This window comes from Primulina tabacum, chromosome 1 (assembly GCF_025594145.1).
Source record: "Primulina tabacum isolate GXHZ01 chromosome 1, ASM2559414v2, whole genome shotgun sequence".
Taxonomy (NCBI): domain Eukaryota; kingdom Viridiplantae; phylum Streptophyta; class Magnoliopsida; order Lamiales; family Gesneriaceae; genus Primulina; species Primulina tabacum.
In genome coordinates, this window is record NC_134550.1 from 20311725 (window position 1) to 20329898 (window position 18174).

Sequence of the window (18174 nt, forward strand, 5' to 3'; positions counted from 1 at the left end):
TTTTTGCAAGTATGTTATTTTAGTATTTTTCTGATCACATCTTTATGCATAATCACTTTTTCCCTCTACTCTTTCTAACAGTCGAAGTCCCTCACTGTGAAGGGTCAATTACTGACAGCCACACAAAAGCTAAAAATCATCCAAAATCCTTTCCTCTAGTAAACTGTTCATACACCAACCATGCAGTAACCACACAGTAACCACAAATCACACTTTGCTTACAAAACTCAAATGCATGCAGCATCCAGAGTGTTTATATGATCATCAATATATAACTACATATAAATCACCATATATAACTTAATACAACAAATCATATTAAGTGAATTACTTGATCAACCAATTGTATATATTACTAAATTTAAGCCCAAAAATAATAACAATTATATGCATGTATCAAAAAGTGAAGAAATCCATAACAATGAATTGATACTTACTTGAAATGCTGGTGAGAGTGTCTTCTTTACAAACAAGTCCCATTGGTTTTGATCCATAAATTCGGGCTTCAAAAGACAAAGATCTCGTGAAGCCACTCGACCATCATGAACTTCTCGTATAAGTATTTGGAGTTTGGATTTTCTATCACGCTACAATTTACCTAACTTTTTGAAAGATTGAATGTTTCTCTCACTCCTCAACTTTATAGTTCAACTACACATTAAGAAGCATTAAAATATTTCTATATTTTGTTATAAAATAGGAATACAAAAATAGTGATAAGCATTACCTGACGACAACGCCACATCTTATTCTTCATTTCCTCGTTTAAGTCATTCCATCGATCCAAAGTATATGGCACAAATTCTTTTACCATGCAACCTAGAAAAGAGGCGTACTTGACCGAATTATCTCCAATTGCCTGTCCAAACTCATTACATTCCAGATCTTTGGGCTGTTGTTGGCCACTAACCAAATTAAACTTTGATGAACCTCGTCCTTTTTTCTTATTAGTTTTGGTGTCATCAATTAGCTTTTTATCACGCAAATATTCTGATGAATTAGGTGGAGTGTTGGAGTCCCCTCTCGATAGCTTATTAGCTATATTTTCCTACAAAATATCACAAAGACATATTATCATGTAAAATTGAGACTTTATTAAAATTAAAATAATAATAAATTAACAAAATAATAAAATATCACCAGAACTTCATCTACAGATACCTTGCTGCGTTTTTGACCCAATCTGCTCATTTTTTATTGCTATATAAGAAGAAACAATCAAACACATAATGTAACATGATATTTCGCAAAAAATAAAAAGAAAACAGACAAATATATTGCAACATTAAATAAAGTGTAATGGAACCTCGTAAATTAACTATAAAATCTAGAACCGAAAATTTCAATCACGGATCAGTCACGTCAATTCCCTCACACTCATTTCTCGCATACGGTTCTTTCTCAGTAATGTTAATCTCAAGTGTGGACACATCAAGAGGTGTTGATGATGTATAGGTGTAATGCCCGGGATTTTATTTACTGTAATCTTAGATTAATCTGAAATGATTTATGGATTAATTAAGGTAAATATAGACGGAATGGATTAGACCGGGAAAGACGTGAAGTATGTGCGAGAGAGGTGCCATTCACGCACATGCGCGACCTAGTGCGCACACATGCGCGGAACGGACAGAAGACCCCGCGCATATGCGCGGCGTGAGGGCGTGCATATGCGCGAGGTGTCCAGTAGCCAAGGATCTATAACAAAACATTGCGCGCACATGCGCGACGTGAGCCGCGCACATGCGCGAGGTAGATTCTCGTACATCTTATACATGATTCTGTATGAATTGCATTGACATATGCTTTATTCTGTTGGGTCTGTATGTACTGTATTATTTATTTCTTTATCTTTTGGGGGAAAGATTGATATCAATGAATTCTGTAAATATCGTATACTGCAGTGAAGTGAGAATAAGATTGAATTATACTGTGTTGTACTTGTGTTGTCTGAGTTTGACTGCATTATTGATATTGATGTATTGACAAGAACAGAACTATTGTAGATTCTTACCAGGAGATGGTAAGATTCGGACTTGAAATGGCCGAAGAATGAATAATGTACGGTAAGGATTTTCGATTTTGAATTCCTTTGATTTCCGTATTAATTATGATTCGATGATTATCGAAAGGAATGTAGTTATTCCTTATGCATTCAGTTGATTACTGAAAATGAATATACCATGAGCTGATTTGTCAGTAGCAGGAGAAATGCTAAAGTCTTTCTAGATGAAATTCCGGATTTGCCTTATATTAGGGAGAGTGATTTCCGCCTTGATTTTATACCAGGTAATGGTTTTATTTTAGAAGTCCGTACAAAATGATACTGATTGATTTGAAGGAATTGAAATATCAGTTAGAGGATTTACTGACCGAAAGTTACATCTGATTGTGTGTTTCTCTGTAAAATACTTCAGTTCTGATTATGGGTTGATGAATCCGGTATTCAGAGGTATTCTGATGATTTTATGCCGTTTATCTATGATATTTTGTGATATAATCGTGGCATATGACTGAATAAATCGAATATCTTGTATTGAAGGATCTGAGAACTGAAATTGTTGTATAAGAAATTGTTCAGATATGAATCTTGACTGAAACAGATTGTATTCCGAGTATGTGATATCCGAATATGGTATACCGATTGATATTAGCACAGCCGAGGCAGTGATCAGTGGCTGAGAATGATACCGATGTCAGAAACTTCTTTATTTTCTTGCCTGAGTTTAACAGATTATTGTATATGTGGCTGTTGTTGTGAAATTGCTTGAGAATTGTTATTGTTCTAAAACAGTATTGAAGACAGATTATATTGTTTGTGGGACATTTTATTCGAAAATGATATAGCAGTTGATTTAAACAACGTCGAGGATGTGATACAGATTATTGGGAACCGTTGAGATTATATACAGTTTCAGCCGAATCAGAGCTGATTTTGAAAATTACAGCAGTTTAGAAGTTTGATCAGACTATTCAGAACAGGGTGTCAATCAGAATATCAGGTAGGTAATACTGTATTATATGTGAATAATCGACTTGTTTGTGCCGAATATTTCGAATCTGAAATGACAGATATGGTCAGAAGCGCACAGTAGTTGATTCAATATTCTTTCTGGTAGCAGAAAAGGGGAAAACCGGATATTGGTTATATCGATTATCGATTCTTGAATAGAAATGGGAGTACATTTCTATAGATTTCGTAATGAAACCACCGAAATCTTTTCAAGATTGTAATGCGATGTGATTGTTATTAATAGATTGCGTGAATTTGCTTATATTATTTGTACATGAAAAAACTTACGGATATGACCAGTCGAAGGAGATTTATGTCAGAAAAGAGGATAGATTGTACTGAATGCCAAAGTTGATTATATCAGACTGTGATTTTCATTTGATTTTGTACTTTTTGCAGAGTATACAATAAACTCTTTCCCTTATCGTCTATAGATCGACGGATAGTTGGAGCAACAATCCTGGAACTGGAGGATATCCAGGAACTGTATTGCTGGATTTTAGCACTAGTTGAGGCGATGTGTTGTCACTTTGTGAATGATTGTAAGACAATAGCTATCAGATGAGTATTGAAATAGCATCAGTCGAGGCAGTGTACAGTGAGGACTGCAAATTTCCTTCGTATAGGAATAATATATGCGAGATATCTAAGATTGGATCGGATGGAATCAGAGATATGAAAAAGAAATTGAAACTGATTCAGAGGAAAATGAAGACAGCTCAAAATAAATAGCTTGAATATGTAAACGTCGGATGATGACTGTTGATATTTAAAACTGGAAAATTGAATGTAACCTTGACTGGGAGTACCGGATTTGATAATAGAGGATAATATTGATTTTTTATGAGTCGGTAATTGGTATATACGGATGTAGTATAGCCAATGTTCTGAGATCGATTCTATGAGAATTACTTCAAGTTGTATTATGAGATTATACTTCTTGCATTAATATTCCGGATTGGAATTAGAGATTCAGGAAAGAAGAATAATCCAGAATGAAGAATATTTCGTTGTTGGAAGTACAGTACAATCATCAGGGCATCGAAGAGGCTACCTGGAAGACTGAGTCTTATAGGAGGTAGCAATGTTCAGAGTTATTACACTGAAAGGAGTTATTACTGATTCTATTTTACATTTCCTTCTTTATCTGATTTGATTGCCTGTGATTTCGGGGACGAAATCGAATCTTAGGGGGGAGAAATGTAATGCCCGGGATTTTATTTACTGTAATCTGAGATTAATCTGAAATGATTTATGGATTAATTAAGGTAAATATAGACGGAAATGATTAGATCGGGAAAGACGCGAAGTATGTGCGATGGAGGTGCCATTCGCGCACATGCGCGACCTAGTGTGCACACATACGCGGAAAGGGCAGAAGACCCCGCGCATATGCGCGGCGTGAGGGCGCGCATATGCGCGAGGTGTCCAGTAGTCGAGGAGCTATAACAGAACATTGCGCGCACATGCGCGACGTGAGCCGCGCACATGCGCGAGGTAGGCAGAGAGTTGGGCGCACATGCGCGGGGTGAAGTCGCGCATATGCGCGAGTGGTAGAATGCCGAGACAGTAGGTCTCGCGCATATGCGCGAATAGAGGACGCGCATATGCGCGAGCTGATAAATATTCGGACAGAACTCTCGGCGCATATGTGCGGGGCTTGGGCGCGCATATGCGCGAGTCATGCAGAATGAAAAAGTGCCACTTGCCCCTTACATGCAACGTGTGTATATATATATACATACAAGAGTCTTCAAATCCTTCAGAACAGGGAAAGGAAAATCGAGAAGGATTGGGGAGATTTTCAAGTCTTAATCGTAGAATTCAATTAGCGAGCAATCTGTCCGTTCGAATTGTAATCCGACTTCGGTATCGTGTTCTTAGCGACGACAGCTACAACGGGACGTAAGTTTTATTGAATTCTGATATCGTTTGAGATTATGATATTGGGGGAATTGTGATTTGACTGATATATTGTGTCCTGGATATACTACTCAGTATATAATTGAAGTCAGATAGAAGAACATACTGTGTATGCATTTGTTATGATTTTCGGAGTCGATTTGGTTGAGATTTGATATCAAATTTGTATTGTTATCGAGTATGAGTTACTGGAATTGATATCTTTTGATTTATATTGCGTGGTATATTTATATGGTATCGTTATGCCGTTGAAACCGAATTCGATTTGGTTTTGATTTTATCTGATATTGATTATGAGCCATATTATTATATCTGTAATGTTGAAATTGACGGGGTTATCGAGGTTGTATTATCATGCCGTCGAAACATCAGTGAATTGCTATTGATTAGATTCAGTATTGATTGAGATTTTATTATGGTGTCGTGATATCGATCAGATTAGGTATTGAATTGAGTTATACATTGATACAGTATATTCGATATTGTTATTGCCAGATTGATATCGACAGACAGTGAGTCCAAAGCTTCGACACTGAAGATGGCAAAGTTGAGTTTGAGACTTCGTCTTCGTCAGACCGAGAAGAGAAAGGTATAAGTCAATGTGGTACCGGGAGATCGACTCGAGTATAGTATGATATACTTGAGTTTCCCTAAATCACATACTTCTTATTATTATGTTCATTGATTTGACTGGATATGCTTGTTCTATGAATGTATAGAAAGCAGGGATTAGTCGAGTGATCTTGTGACAGAAGTACCTGATAGTGACGGGATCGCCACGGGCACATTGCACGATGTCACAAGATAGTAAATTGGCGAAAGTGCCAATGTCCATCACGTATAAGGCACTGGACGATTGGCAAACGATGTGGATAGAATTGGAGTTTCATCTATTACTGGTGATCGATACCATATCAATGTGGATATAATTGGAATTTCTTCTATTACTGGTGATTGATATGGAATGCCAACGTCTGGAAATCGGGATCCCTAGACTAGGATTGAGTCTAGTCTGAGTTTAAGAGTTACGGATATTGATTCATTGATTGATGTTGATTTATGTTCCTGATTATGGTACAAGTTTAGAGTAAGGGTTATTGTTGATATTAATTCATGTTCCGGATTATGATACATGCTACGAATATTTGATTCATGTTCTGATTTTGATACATGTTATGAGTATCTGTTATATGCTTTTATATTGTTTATATGATTGCATGTATAAATGATTTATACTGGGAATGTAATTCTCAACGGAGTTATCCGGCTGTTGTCTTGTTTGTATGTGTGAATGACAACAGGTGGGACAGGATCAGGGTCAAGAAAAAAATGAGACTGGACTAGATAGCGTGGAGATCCGGGCTCAGAAATAAATTAAGAGTCAGCACTGATATGTAGTTGAACCTAGTTGGATTATTGTAGACAATACATGACTTGTATGTTTATATTTAATATGTAATTCAGATTGATTTACATAACGTTTCCGCTTTGTATTTAAAAAAAAAATTTTGACCCTGTTTAATATAATTGTGTAATTAGTCCCAAAGTTGATTAAGAATCGAATTAGCGTCCGGGTCCCCACAATAGGCTTCCTCTTCAAGCAAATTCATGTTATACATACCCCGAGGCGGCGTTTTCAGCAACACATACCAGTTTGATTCGTCATTGTCTCTAGAATAGAATACTTGTTTTGCTTGTGATGCTAAAATGAAAGGATCGCCTTCAAAAGTTCTTAGACCTTGGTGTAAGTTGACCAGTGTAAAACCATCGTCCATTTTGATTCCAGTTTCATGATTTGCCCAATCACACCTAAAAACGGGAACTTTGAAAGAATAGTAGTCTAGTAAAACAATATCTCGTATAACTCCATAGTATAATACTCTTCCAACAGTATGTGAATAATCATTCGCACTAGACTGACAAACAATATCTGCTTCAATCGAAACACCACTATCTTGTGTCGACCTTTCAACATCAACTGTGTGGAATCGATATCCATTTATAATATAACCCATATAAGATATAACATGTTTTCTTGGACCATGTGCTAACCATTGAATTCTGTCTTATGAGTTATCACAAACATGTTTTGATAACCATTGAGCAAATGTTTCCATATGTCGCTTCTGTAACAATGTTTCATTAATTAAGAAACGACGATCTGGTTGTTTAAGCTCCTCAATGTGCATCTTATTTAAAATCATTAAAGGGTGATTATTAGAATATATGAATTATGTAATAGACAAAGGATAATATGATATGTAATTAACTATACTCACTGTAAGTAAGGCTCAACTTCAGCAGTATTGAACAACACATATCGATGTGCAGCTTCCAACACATGGTCTTCTAAAATTTTTTCTTTTCCTTGAGAAATTGGGCGACCTTCCACTAATCCATTCTCCATATCCTGATTCCGATTAGAACGGATACCAATACTCGCCGCTTTTTCTATATAAGTACTACAAAATCACATTCGTTCTTCTGCAAGGTAACACTCAGCTATGCAACCCTCTGGACTTGCTCGGTTCTTCACATACTCTTTAAGTGTTTTCATAAATCTAAATAACAAAACAAATTTCACATGAAACTAGTGTTTGTAGCAAATATAAATTCTTTGTATAACATAATATTGGTCTAAAAATAAATTAATATCTATTACCTTTCAAATGGATACATCCAACGGAATTGGGCATGCCCACACAAGCGAGCCTCTCTTGCTAAATGAATTGTCAAATGAACCTAGATAGTGAAGAAAGCGTATAATGACCCGAAAATTCGTGTTTGAAAATTTGCGGAAAATTTTAAAATTTTCTTTTAAAAATAATTAAAATGTCTCATTCACAAAATAAATTGATAAATGAAGTAAAAGGTTTAAAAATAGCAGCGGAAGAAATCATTACTCGCCAAAATAACAAGTTTAAGTATCCAACAACTGATAAAAATTGTTTGAGCATAAAAATGGCAAGTGCTGTAAATGAGGTCCTAGGGTTCCACTACTGCCGACCCAAGCTAGCTCACTGGTCCCCGCCCTCGGCCCCGACATCATCAGTACCTACAACAATCAAGTCTAGTGAGCCTAAAGACTCAGCATGCATATATCGTAAATAACGAGTAAATAATATAGTAAAATTTGCATGGGATAAAATATCATGTCATGAGGCATAATGTGAAAATAACTTGTCATGAGAAATTATAATACGTGCATAACTGAACTGAAAATCATAGTGAAAATGTTTGCTCCTTGGAGCCCTATACTGAAATAGCATGTAAAAATTTTCTGTTGAGATTATGGTATATGCAAGTGGCCCCTGCACTGAACTGAACTCAACTGACCGGTAATTGGCGACCGGATAATACAATGCTCCCATGACCGGTAACTGGCGACCGGGTAAAGTAATGAAAGTCTGATCAGACTAATGCCAAATTATACTGGGTAATACATAACTGAATTGACCGGTAACTGGCGACCGGATAATATAATGCTCCCATGATAGTAAAATGGCAACAAGCAATATCGCATAAATCTCAAAAATGAATATTTTATATTTATATGCACATAATATAATTAAATGGCATAATGAAATATCCTATATTATTTTACCACATGGATTGGATCGTTCCCATGCTCGCTGCGACCTAAATTTAACATGAAAAATATGTAAATGATTTTCTTGACCAAACTTTGTAATTGAATCCAAAAACGAGACAATTACGCCCAACTATTTAATCATGACTCTGTGCCAACCCGAACCAACACCAAACCATCATTTAGTCATGATTAAAATACACTTAAAATGATGAAATAATGCTCCTAAAATGATGCAAGTCGAAATTTTGGTGAATGGAGGCCAAAACATGAAACGCTCTTTCGAGAGTTAATTTGGCACATCGCACCGTAATTTCTCGTACGACCTCAAAAATGATCCGAATCACGAACGGCCAAAAACATGACCTTCCTAACTCGATGAGGCACTTTCCAGTCCAAGACCATAGGCTAAAAGCCAACCAAGAACTCAAACGAGCCTCCGAACCGAAGCACCAAGTTGCTGCAAGAAAATTCCAGCAACTGCACTTGCGCTTGCATTCCTTCGTTTGCGAGACGATTGGTCATTGAGGCTTGAACCACCGACCAGAGTCTCTTCCCAACATCCTAAGGGGTGGCTCGAACCATGGCTAAGGGCCCTAGGCCAACCACAATCCAATCCAACACCTAGGACAACACCAAGCTTCAACCGAGAACACAAAAATCTGTACGGTGATGTTTCTGAAATTTTGTTTTGTTGCTATCATGCATCATACCAATGGCCATATGGTTGGCCATGGCTTGATCTAGACATCATGGGGTATGGTATGAACCATGGCTAAGGGCTAAAGAGCCAACCAAGATCCACACCAACACCCAAAACCGAGAGGACACATGCAGAATTTAAAAGGGTCGAAGGGGCTGTTCTTGTTGTTTGATTTGAAAACCGATTTCACCATGGACCAAGCCTCAAAAGGGTGACTTGGTCACGTCTTAGACATGATAGGGAAGTGTTATAACCATGGCTATAGGCCCTTAGGGCAGCCAAGATCAGATCCATTTCCCTTTGACATCAAACAAGAAAATCGAATGCAATTGGGACATGTTTGGAGAGTTGCTGTCATTTCGATTTCCAACAAGCATAGTGGCTGAAATAATGGACCAATGTGGTCCTAATCCATCCTAGAACATGTCTAGATGTAGCTTTGGGAGCCTGGAATCGAACCATCCACCTGTACTCACAAAAACCAGCAAACCGTGAAGCATGAAAGAAGAACAAAATTCTGCACTACATTTTCGAAAATGGTTCATTAATATTTCGGTTTTTGCCTCAAAAAAATCATGAGTATGATGTTTCAAAATATTAATATGGCTTGATTGAAGAGCAAAGAAGAACATATACATGCCTTCTTTCGTTTTGAAAAGAAACGAACGAAACGCAACGACGCGGCGCGGAGGAGATGGAGCGTTTTCTTTTCTTGCTTGCTACTCGATTATTTTTCTTTAAGAGCTCTCGATTTTCCTCACTAAACCCACGAAAATGCTCTGAAATTCTCTCAATATTTCGGTGATGGGGGAGTGGAAATGGTTAGGAGAGTGAGGGAGATCCAATAATAAAGGGAAACAAAGGGTATGACCAAGTCTCCCTCTTTTTGAATTTTGAATTGCTTGATATCAAATGATTTTTGGAGGGCTTAAGGGTGAGGTGTGGCCGATTCCTACATATTAAACAAGGATAGGATAAGGTTGCTTATTATTTTAATGGTGCTAGAAAAAAAATTGAAGGGATTATCCTACTAATATAAAACAAGGAAATGGTCAAAGGTTGAGTTGGCAAGGAATTGATTACTCATCTAAGGGTGGCAGAAAATTCAACAATTAATGGAGGGGAAATATTGTCTAGTTGATAGATTTTAAAACCTTAAGAGCCTTACCTATCCCTTAAATAATTTAGTGAATTAACACCTCAATTAAGGAACCTAAATGAACTTATTTCCTGCTCACCTCAAGTTACTTAAATAATTCTTTAAACCTCCTTTTTAACTTAAATCAACTTATTAGCTAGCTAAAATAAACTCTGGGAATGATTTCTTAATCTTAAATTCTATCTCAAAACTCCAACTCCAGTCCGGCCTCACTGAATTAACTGAAAAGATAAAAATTTTAACTACTGCATAAAATAATTAACTTTAAAGAAAAGTATTTAAATATTCATGCAATAAAATCATTTTAATTTAAAATACTAGAATTATGCATGACTTATACGTAGTCTGGTTACGTGTTCTACAACTCTCCCCCCTTAAAAGAAATTTCGTCCTCGAAATTAAAACTCACCGAGTAACTCGGGGTAACGATCCCTCATCTCTGGCTCAGACTCCCACGTAGCTTCCTCTTCTGAATGGTTGAGCCATTTGACTTTGACCCGCTTTTCTAGCTTGTTCCGAAGCTTCTTCTCCTGCCTGTTTAAGATCTGCACTGGTCTCTCCTTATAAGATAGGTTCGGAGTAAGCTGTAACGGCTCAAAGTTCAAGACATGCGAAGGATTCGCCATATACTTCCTCAGCATAGAGACGTGGAACACATTGTGTACTCCGGCCAGATTCGGCGGAAGAGCCACACGATAAATTAGAGTCCCAACTTTGTCGAGGATCTCAAATGGTCCAATGAATCTCGAACTGAGCTTCCCTTTCTTTCCGAACCGCATGACACCCTTTGTAAGGACCGTGTATCGTATTATCGTAAATCCTATATGATTATCGATAATTCAGGAATTTGATATGTGATTAGACATTTGATGTTATTATGATAATGAAATTGAGAAAATAAGTATCGAATATAAATTGACGTTGTAAGAGCTCGATTGGAGAGGCCGGACGCCAATATAATACAAAAACCAACTTTTGGTACAGTACATGTAGCGCCCGGGCGGTAGAAAATGACCGCCCGAGCGCCAGTGTGGAATAAGGGGTGTTCTCGGACAGAACATGCCGCGCCCGATCGGTAATTTTTGACCGCCGAGCGCGGTGCATTTGAAACTCGGGGGCAGAACCTCTCGCGCTCGGGCGCGAGAATTCTACCGCCCGAGCGCCGAAGCGGTGGAGGATAAGATTAAGTTCTTTTCTTCCTTTTGTCATTTCTTATTCGGTAATCTCGAGAGAATTGAGAGGATTTCGATTTCTTCCGTCCAAATCGACTTCAAAACGCTGTCTAAACGCGAAACAAATTATATATTTGTGATCTTCGCGTCGAGGGCTTCTGACTGAGGTAATTTTCTTCAGTTCCAGCAGCTCGAATCAAAGTGCTGGAATAGCATGTATTTGAAGTTGAATTTCTGATATGTAGTAGAATAACCGACAAGAAACTTGTATTCGAAGTCGGAATTGAATTATGATATGAATTTGATTTGATATGAATTTTTGAAGTTTAAAATGATATTTGAAACTCATATTAATGATTTTGGAGTATGTTATTGATTGGAATGAGTATGTTATTGATGTAGATAAAGTGTAATATCAATATCTTCAGGCTACATCAACTGGAAACGAAGAATTGAGGTATGTTGCGACCGGGTAACATACGACAGGTATCTGTATTATATGATATATGTCGGATTGATTTGATTGATTGGAATGAGTTTATGTGTCTATATGCCTTATTTGTTGATTGAAGTGACATACATGACATTGAGATTGAGATATCGATGTACAAAATAAATGTTTTGTTAAAACACATCATTTTATGCATACATCGATACATGACATGCACGTTGAGCTATGATCCTTGGATACCCTGATATGATTTGATTGGATTCCGGGGTTTGTGAACACAATCGCTATGCCGGTATTATATGACCCGTAAAGCATAGACAATTGTGGCCCCATATGATTGGATATGAGATTTGAGATTTGATGGCGCTTTGCCGACGCTATCATACGAGTATCCCATATTGGCCGGTGTGCCAGCTCGAGCATTGATTTGATAGCGATTCGATTGGTTCTGACATGTGCTCAGTGGATGGGCATATTCCCTAATACCTCCACGACATACATGCATTGCATACCATATATCATTGTTTAGATATCTGTGGTATATATGATTGGTTTTTTCCATACGGAGCTTTGCTCACCCCCAAGGGGGGCTGTTGTTGTCTTTGTGTGTTGACAATGGCAGGTACTCCAGGATATCAGGAGACCGGAGAGGGTACTTCTGGAGGGAGCCACAGCTTGGGCTGAGGTTTTATGTTTTTGTCTTGTTCCCAGTATATATGTATATGTATCTATATACCGAGGCATGTCCCGAGAATATGAGTTGTTTGTATATGAATGGTTATGACTTGGTGTGGGCATGTTTATGATATGAGATTAAATACTATTTTTAGTATTTAAATTATAGAAGAAATATTTCGGGCTCATTGTAAAGAAATTTTAAACTCGTTTTTCGCTGTAATTAGTTAACCCTAATCAGATTGCATTGTAATAACGATTAGGAGCTAAAGGCCCCACACCCTTCATAGGTGCTACCTTCACAAAGACATGGCCACCAACGGCGAACTCTAGATCTCTCCTCCTCTGATCTGCATAGCTCTTCTGTCGACTTTGAGCAGTCCTCATCCTATCACGGATCATGACTACTAAATCGGCAGCCTGCTGAATGATCCCCGGACCCAACTCTGCTCTCTCTCCTAATTCATCCCAATGAATAGGAGATCTATACTTGCGGCCATACAGTGCTTCATATGGTGCCATACCTATAGACGAATGGAAGCTGTTGTTGTAGGTGAACTCTACTAATGGCAAGTTCGACTCCCAACTCCCAGAGAAATCCTCCAAAATCTGAATAACTCGCTCTGACTGCCCATCTGTCTGCGGATGGAAAGCTGTGCTAAACAGCAACTTCGTACCCATAATCGAATGCAAACTCTTCCAAAATGAGGAAGTGAATCTGGGATCTCTGTCAGATACGATAGAAACTGAGATACCATGAAGTCGGGCTATCTCTCGGATATACAACTCTGCATACTGAATCATGGTGAAAGTCGTCTTTATAGGCAAGAAGTGCGCTGATTTTGTAAGACGATCTATGATAGGACTCGTTTTTACGTGTTTTTATTGTTGGTTTTGAGTCGCATTCATGCATCATATTAGTTTGTTTAGTTTAATTTTGCATCTTTTTAGCATTATTTAGCATTTGACTGACCTCGTGTATTTTGTGGTGATTTTGTAGGAATTGAACCAAAGAGTGGGAGAAACTTTGGCATAATGTCGAAGAGGATTCGCTAGGGCGGTCAAAAGTGACCGCCCCAGCGAGCATTGTGGTCTGGCCGAGGATTATTTTGCGCAAGTGTCTCGCTAGGGCGGTCAAAAGTGACCGCCCCAGCGAAACCAGGGACATGCTCGAGGAAGCTTATTCGAGGACCTCTCGCTAGCACGGTCAAAATATACCGCCCTAGCGAGAAGCGAGATTGAGAAAGATTTGTTTCCAAATTTCTAGGGACTCTATCCTACACCATAACCTAACACACGAGAACAGCAGCCGTTTTTCATCTTTTATCAGACTTTTCATCATTTTTCTTGGAGAGGAGGCTAGGAGCAAAGGAGATTTCGAAGACCTCGAGATTTCCACGCGTCGTGGCCGTCATCCATCGTCATCTTTAGTATTTTCATTATTCAGTATTTTATTTCTTACATTGATTGTTGGTTTTTATCATGAATTTCAGTAGCTAAACTCTAGATTTGTTGGGATTTGAGGGGATCCTACCCCGTACTCGGTGTTTAACATTATTTCTCGACGTTTTCATTAGTGAATTGTTTATGCTATTGTTCTTTCGTGTTTCAATCGAAGCCTAGCTAACTTCCTTTGATTATTTCATGTTGTTGATGAGTTCGATAGAATAGTTAACAATAGGATCAAATAGTATAAACCACGGATTTACAATTTTAGTAGATATACGGAATTGGGTACGTGTCGGTAGTGATAGTTCACCCGAATGAAAGCTAGTGGATTCCATAGAATGTAATGCAATCTTGAACTGTTAAATATTTGAGGACACTTGAGTACTGCATGTTTTTTATTAGTATTAATATAGCTCGACAGAGTATATTAATTCGTCTAGGGAATTCCGTCGAACGCACGAGTAAAAGTCGAGTGTAATTATTTAAACACGAGTGGTAGGTGAACTGATAATTTCCAACAAATTCATTTCTCATTTGATTTAATCCAAATTAATCATTGCGTTCTTGAACACGTTTTCTTTGCAATTTAATTATTTTAATTGTTTACTTTACATTAGTTTAATCATCAACTCAATTTATCGTTGCTAAAGAAATTTTACTTGAAAATAAAAAAATAGTGTAACGCAGTCCTTGTGGAACGATACTCGTATTCACATACGTTATTATAACTTGACTATCGTGCACTTGCGATATTTAAATCGAGCTTTCATTTATAAAATAAATTTTGGGATTATTCACTGTGCAAGTTTTGCTCGATCAAGTTTTTGGCGCCGTTGCCGGGGACTGTAGATTCACAATTTTTTATTTTTCATTTAAATTCTTTAGTATCATTTATTTTATTGTTATTTGATACTCTCATTGTGTTGCAGATTTTTCTTGTGGTGCATGCGAAGAACACTCGAGTTTAAGCTTGAGCCTTTTGACCCCGAGATCGAACGCACAACTAGACGTCGACTACAACAGCAAAGAGCGAAGGAAAGAATGGAAGGCGATCAACAAAGAGAGGAGCCAAGGCGTATACCGATGTTGGATTATGCACAGCTGTCTCTTGATGGAGCACGTCCAAGTATCGTAAGACCAGTCATCCGAGCTAATAAGTTTGAGATCAAGCCAGCTATCATTCAGATGATTCAGAACACTGTCCAATTTGGGGGAAGTGCACTTGACGACCCTAATTCTCATATAGCTGACTTTCTTGAAATTTGTGATACTTTTAAGTTTAATGGCGTGTCTGATGACGCTGTTCGTTTGCGTTTATTTCCATTTTCACTGAGAGATAAAGCTAAGTTGTGGTTAAACTGTTTGCCTATAGGGTCTATTACTACATGGGAAAATATGGCAAAGGCGTTCCTGATCAAGTACTTTCCTCCGTCGAAGACTATGAAGCTCAGAGCCGACATTACTAATTTTGCTCAATATGAGCAAGAGTCACTTTACGAGGCATGGGAGCGCTACAAGGACTTGTTGAGGAGATGTCCACACCATGAGCTGCCTCTTGGGTTAATTTTTCAAATTTTCTACTACGGTCTGCTTACTCCTAACCGTACTATGATAGATGGTGCTGCCTGTGGTAACTTACTGAGAAAGACGGCGGAGGAAGGATATGAGTTATTGGAGGAGATGGCTGCTAGTAGCTATCATCCTCAGTCTGATAGGCAAAGACGAGGTGCTGGAGTTAATCAAGTTAATGATTTGTCGGCGGTTTCAGCACATTAGAGGCTTTGAATAGAAAGATTGATGGGATGAGCATGAGTGGGTCGGCTATGCGTCTGCAAGAAATTTTCTGTGATAAGTGTGGGGGTGAGCATGATGTGAAGGATTGCCAAGATGGCAATCCATTCTATGTGCCTGAGGGAGCACCGGTAAAACAAGTGGGATTCCAGAACCGTCCTAGAAATGACCCTTACTCGAACACATATAATCCGGGATGGAGGAATCACCCAAAATTTTCATGGGGAGGTCAAAACAACAAACATCGCCAACAAAGAGGTCCACCATATGTGATGCACCAAGGATTCAAGCCAGAACCGTCTCGGGAGGAGAAGTTCAATTTAGAGCAAATGATGACTAAATTTGTTTCTGCAACAGAGACGAGATTTCAGAACCAAGATGCATCCATAAAGGGGTTAGAGAATCAAATTGGACAATTGGCTAAGCTGATTGCTAATATGGAGCAAGGAACTTTACCAAGCAACACGGAAACTAACCCAAGAGAACATGTGAAGGCGGTGGAATTGCGTAGTGGAAAAACACTCGGGTCTAATGAGGAAAAGACCAAGCACGGTGAGGATGAGGTGAAAAATCGAGGAGGTAAGTCTTCTAACTCTACATCTACACCTATTGCACATAATAAAATTGTTATCCCTCCACCTTTTTCTGCAGCAATGAAGAAAGCTAAATTAGATGCACAATTTGGTAAATTTCTTGAGATATTTAAAAAATTGCATATTAACATTCCTTTTGCTGATGCTTTATTGAATATGCCAAGTTATGCAAAATTCTTGAAAGATATCTTAGCAAATAAGCGGAAGCTAGAAGATCATATGACGGTGAATTTGACCGAAAATTGCTCCGTTTAGTTCAAAACAAGATGCCTCCGAAGCAAAAAGATCCAGGGAGTTTCTCGATACCTTGCATTATTGGTGACATTAATTTTCATAAAGCTCTATGTGATCTTGGTGCGAGCATTAGTCTGATGCCTTTTTCTGTGTTTAGGAGACTGGGATTAGGTGAACCCAAGCCAACTAGGATGTCGTTGCAGCTGGCTGACAGATCTGTCAAGTATCCACGTGGGATTATCGAAGATGTTCTGTGAAAGTGGATAAGTTTATTTTTCCTGCAGACTTTGTGGTACTTGACATGGAGGAAGATTTAGAGATGCCTTTAATCCTAGGGAGACCGTTTCTGGCTACAGGGAAAGCACTGATTGATGTTGAGGAGGGGAAATTGAGACTGAGAGTTGGAGAAGAAGAAATTATTTTTGATGTTTTCAATACTCTCAAGCACACAATGCACAATGATAGTTGCTTTCGTATTGATGTCTTGGATTCGCTTGTTTGTGATTTTGTGCAGGATGGATTGAAAGAACCATTGGAGGCCATTCTCACTCTTGAAAAGCAGAAGGACGAGCTAGACGAGGAAAAGATGGAGATGGTAGCTCATTTGAATGCCATTCCACCTTGGAGAAAGCAAGTGAGGCTTAGACTAGAGGAATTGGGAGACAGAAAATATTTAATGCCTCAAAAGTCAAGCCTAGAGGAGCCACCTACTTTGGAGCTCAAACCATTACCTCCACATCTCAAGTACGTATATCTAGGAGAAAATAATAAATTGCCTGTTATTATTTCCTCTTCTTTGACAGATGATATGGAGAGTAAGCTCTTGGGAGTCCTCAAGGAGCATAAAGGAGCGTTCGCTTGGAAGGTTTCGGACATAAAAGGGATAAGTCCTTCGATCTGCATGCACAAAATTCTGATGGAAGATAAATACTCACCTCTAGCACAACCACAAAGGAGACTCAATCCAAAGATGCAAGAGGTTGTAAAAGCTGAAACAATTAAACTTCTGGATGCAGGTGTTATCTATCCTATCTCTGATAGTGCGTGGGTAAGTCCTGTACAATGTGTGCCTAAAAAGGGTGGGATTACTGTTATTGCTAATGAAAAAAATGAGTTGATTCCCACTAGAACTATTACGGGTTGGCGTGTATGCATAGATTATAGGACAATTAATGATGCAACCCGTAAAGATCACTTTCCGTTGCCATTTATCGATCAAATGATTGAACGATTAGCAGGTCATGAATTTTATTGCTTTTTAGATGGATATTCGGGATACAATCAAATCACAATTGCACCTGAGGACCAAGAGAAAACTACTTTCACTTGCCCTTATGGTACTTTTGCGTTTAGGCGTATGCCCTTTGGTTTATGCAATGCACCTGCAACATTTCAAAGATGCATGACCGCTATCTTTCATGA

General features: G+C 38.3%; 1 protein-coding gene and 1 non-coding gene across 4 annotated transcripts in view; both read right to left on the reverse strand.

Moving 5' to 3' along the window:
- LOC142542842 (uncharacterized) overlaps window positions 1-18174 on the reverse strand; it is a 38095-nt gene that overhangs the window by 1960 nt on the left and 17961 nt on the right. Inside the window, exons 1-3 of one of the 3 annotated variants that reach the window (XM_075649690.1) lie at window positions 1141-1202; window positions 728-1048; window positions 438-651 (exon numbers count right to left, since the gene is read on the reverse strand). The exons of 1 other annotated variant lie outside the window; for it this stretch is intronic. The gene's annotated coding sequence lies outside the window, so the exon portion shown is untranslated. Of the gene's footprint in view, window positions 1-437; window positions 652-727; window positions 1049-1140; window positions 1203-7402; window positions 7605-18174 lie in introns of those variants that run through there. One more of the 3 variants, XM_075649700.1, reaches the window with a different exon arrangement.
- LOC142521246 (small nucleolar RNA R71) lies at window positions 15578-15684 on the reverse strand. Its single transcript, XR_012814110.1, has one exon. It is a non-coding gene; the product is annotated as a small nucleolar RNA R71 (small nucleolar RNA).